Raw genomic sequence first — 3013 nt, 5'->3', positions numbered from 1 at the left:
CTTATTAGGAAAAACCCTGTGGGATAAAAACCTAATGAAGGAAAAAGAGTACAATATTCTTTGTTATACGCTTGAGATGATGCCTCGTTAAAATCTTTACCAGGAAAACCCAATGTGGGACAAAATCATGATTAAGGAAAAAAAGAGTGCATCACGTATTTGCTCCCCCTGATGAATGCATAATGTATTAACGTTAAATCTTCTAGTGCAATAAATCTCATGCAATATGGTTGGGTAACTTCTTCCATGTAGCAGAACACCATTTCTTGATGATTGATCCTTTCAAATTGAACTTGCACTACTACAAAAATGGGAATACAGAACGCTTAAAACAAGCAATATAGAACGCCTCACAGGTGTTCTTCTGGTGGGGTGCTTTATAAAGTCTATAGAGCGCCTCATTGAGGCGTTTTATATTTAACACAATACAGATCACCTATCTGAGATAGGTGCTTCATATCCTAGGTACAAAGTAAATAAAAAACAATAAAAAGAGAGCTGTCATCTTAGGATAGGCGCTCTATAACTATATGAAAAGAGAGCGCCTATCACAGATAGGCGATCTCTTTTTCTTACTTTTTTATTAAAAAAAATATTATTATTATTATTAATTTATTATTATTTAATAATAATAATAATAATCATAATAATAATAATAATTCGTACACAATAAATAAAACATTGTAGCAATAACAATAAATTAATTAATAAGTTTTATTAATATGTCAATTACAATAATTAAAATCCTTAGAAGAAATTTACAAGTATACAACTAATTTAAAAAAAAAGGTATAACTAATTAAGCCGATTGAATCAAGTCTGCACCATATCTTGCGAGCCATTCTTCAATTGCATGCATCAAGTTGAGTCCAATTCTCATATACCTTCAAGTATTAAATACGAACACGATAAAGGGTTAACACACGTACACAATTCTAGGCCAAGAGCAATGTGTCACACCATCAACAAAAAATTTAGATCTAAAGTAATTTAAAATGAGAATCAGAAATTTTATATCTAACATAATTGAAATTAAAAACAAAACTGAAGATGAAAATTAGATATTACTCAAATTAAAGAGGTAAATAATTGAGAATCAACCGAAAAATGAAAATGAAAATTACAATTCGAAAAAATTCAAAAACTTTAGATCGAAAAAAAACAAAATTTATCCCTAAATCTGCAAAAATTCAATAATCTAATACCCACTACCCGGAAACAAATGAACTAAAAAAACCATAAATTTGAAAAAATAAAGTACCCAGATATTTTAATTAGAATGAAATCATGAACTTTAGATCGAAAAAAAAAACCAAAAAAAAAAAATCACATCAATCACTTTAAATGAACCAAAAAACGAATTTGAACATTAAAATTCGAACACAAATGCTTCACATACCTTATTGCATCTTTAGACTACTCATTCAAACACAAATTTAGGCTTCTCCGGCTCCGACGGTGTCAATTCATGGAAAGATTCAAATCAACCCACCGCGGACAAACCAAGATAGAAGGGGCTGCCATGAAGGTGAACGAGGGTTTTGGAGTTGACTTTAATCTTTTGCGGGAGCCTTGGAGGTAGAGATGGCTGTAGAACATGGTCTAATTGAGGGATGGAAGTTAGAACTTAGAAGAGAGAGAAGGAGGGTAAGGGTTTAGAGGAGGGAGATGGGGAATGAATTAAGAAGTTAGATAAGTGATGGCTAGCTCTTGAGTTAGGGTTAGTGGTATATGCGATTTTTCTTTTTTTTTTTTTTTAGTTTTTTTTTTAATTTTTTTTATAATACTTATAGAACGCCTAACTAAGAGATGCGCTCTATATTGTCTACTGTAAAATTTGTATCTATCAAAAAGAGCGGTTACCTTTGACAGGCGCTCTATAGGTTAAACATACAAGGCGCTTATCTTAGATAGGCGCTCTATATAATTCTAGTGATCGCCTATGCGACTTGACCGCTGTGTATTGTGTGTTAATTATTCTTGTTTTTGTGGTAGTGTTGAATCTTCAAATCTTCAAATAGACTTATTGAGCCGTCTTCATTTCTTCATACTTGTGGAAATAATACAAGTGTTTACCACTATTTCATTCGATAGTTTTGTTTCGAATTATCATAACAATTATATTAGATGTATGCCTTCTTTAGGAGGTCATATATACTACAAAATGATTATCAATAATTGATTACATTATCCAAACATAATTTCATGGCAACACTTGATATCATATATATTTCATTTTCCTGTATCATATGAATTAAGAAATTAAAAAAAATTACATATTTTGCTCATGGCTCTTCTAGACCATAAGAATTTATTATTCTCACTCAATGGGATCTCAACTTTATTCTTTAATAGACATTTCATGTTTTATATGAGAGTTCACCAATGAATACATAGACTGGTTGAACCTCACATTGAGATATCGATGATGTATGTAGTCATATTGACTTTTCATGAGTTTGATAATAATTGCAACATTCAAGCTAAGATATAAAATATGTAGGGCAGTATTTAAATACGTCGTATATGAGTTCTTCAGGAACTCTTCTTACATGAATCATAACAAGCTATTATTAAAACAACGTCATCAATAATTTCATCACTAGTGTAAGCCCATTGTAATATAAATATTTCTTTGTAAGTTCCCATCAATGTTGTATATATGCCTTACTATACATTGAACAGAAATTCACACATACCACAATTATTATATTGAAACTAGCTAGTGCATGAAATATGGATATAAGAATCATGATAAGATATTGAACAAAATATACGAGTAGTGCATCTAAAAACTTCCTAAACATGCAATAAGAAAACCATTAACCTATGACTCATGCATGTACATGGGTATAAGACTCAAATTAATGCAGGACACTGTATAGTGTGGATTTAAAAATCCATATTTCATTGGACTTCTGGTCCATGATAAACTTTTGATGATTATTATGTCGACATCATAATGGACATATGTTTTAGATCCCTTATTCAATAGTCCATTCTATCATGCATA

General features: G+C 30.7%; 1 long non-coding RNA gene across 1 annotated transcript; it reads right to left on the bottom strand.

Moving 5' to 3' along the window:
* Window positions 1–690: 690 nt before the first annotated feature.
* On the bottom strand, window positions 691–1721 carry LOC145577106 (uncharacterized). The gene is made up of 2 exons (XR_014098641.1): window positions 1400–1721; window positions 691–884 (listed from the first exon to the last, which is right to left on the bottom strand). It is a non-coding gene; the product is annotated as an uncharacterized LOC145577106 (long non-coding RNA).
* Between the last annotated feature and the right edge of the window lie 1292 nt (window positions 1722–3013).

Source organism: Chenopodium album, chromosome 1 (assembly GCF_948465745.1).
Source record: "Chenopodium album chromosome 1, dcCheAlbu1.1, whole genome shotgun sequence".
NCBI lineage: Eukaryota > Viridiplantae > Streptophyta > Magnoliopsida > Caryophyllales > Amaranthaceae > Chenopodium > Chenopodium album.
The sequence above is the reverse complement of the archived record's forward strand: the minus strand, read 5'-3'. Positions and strand labels throughout refer to the sequence as shown.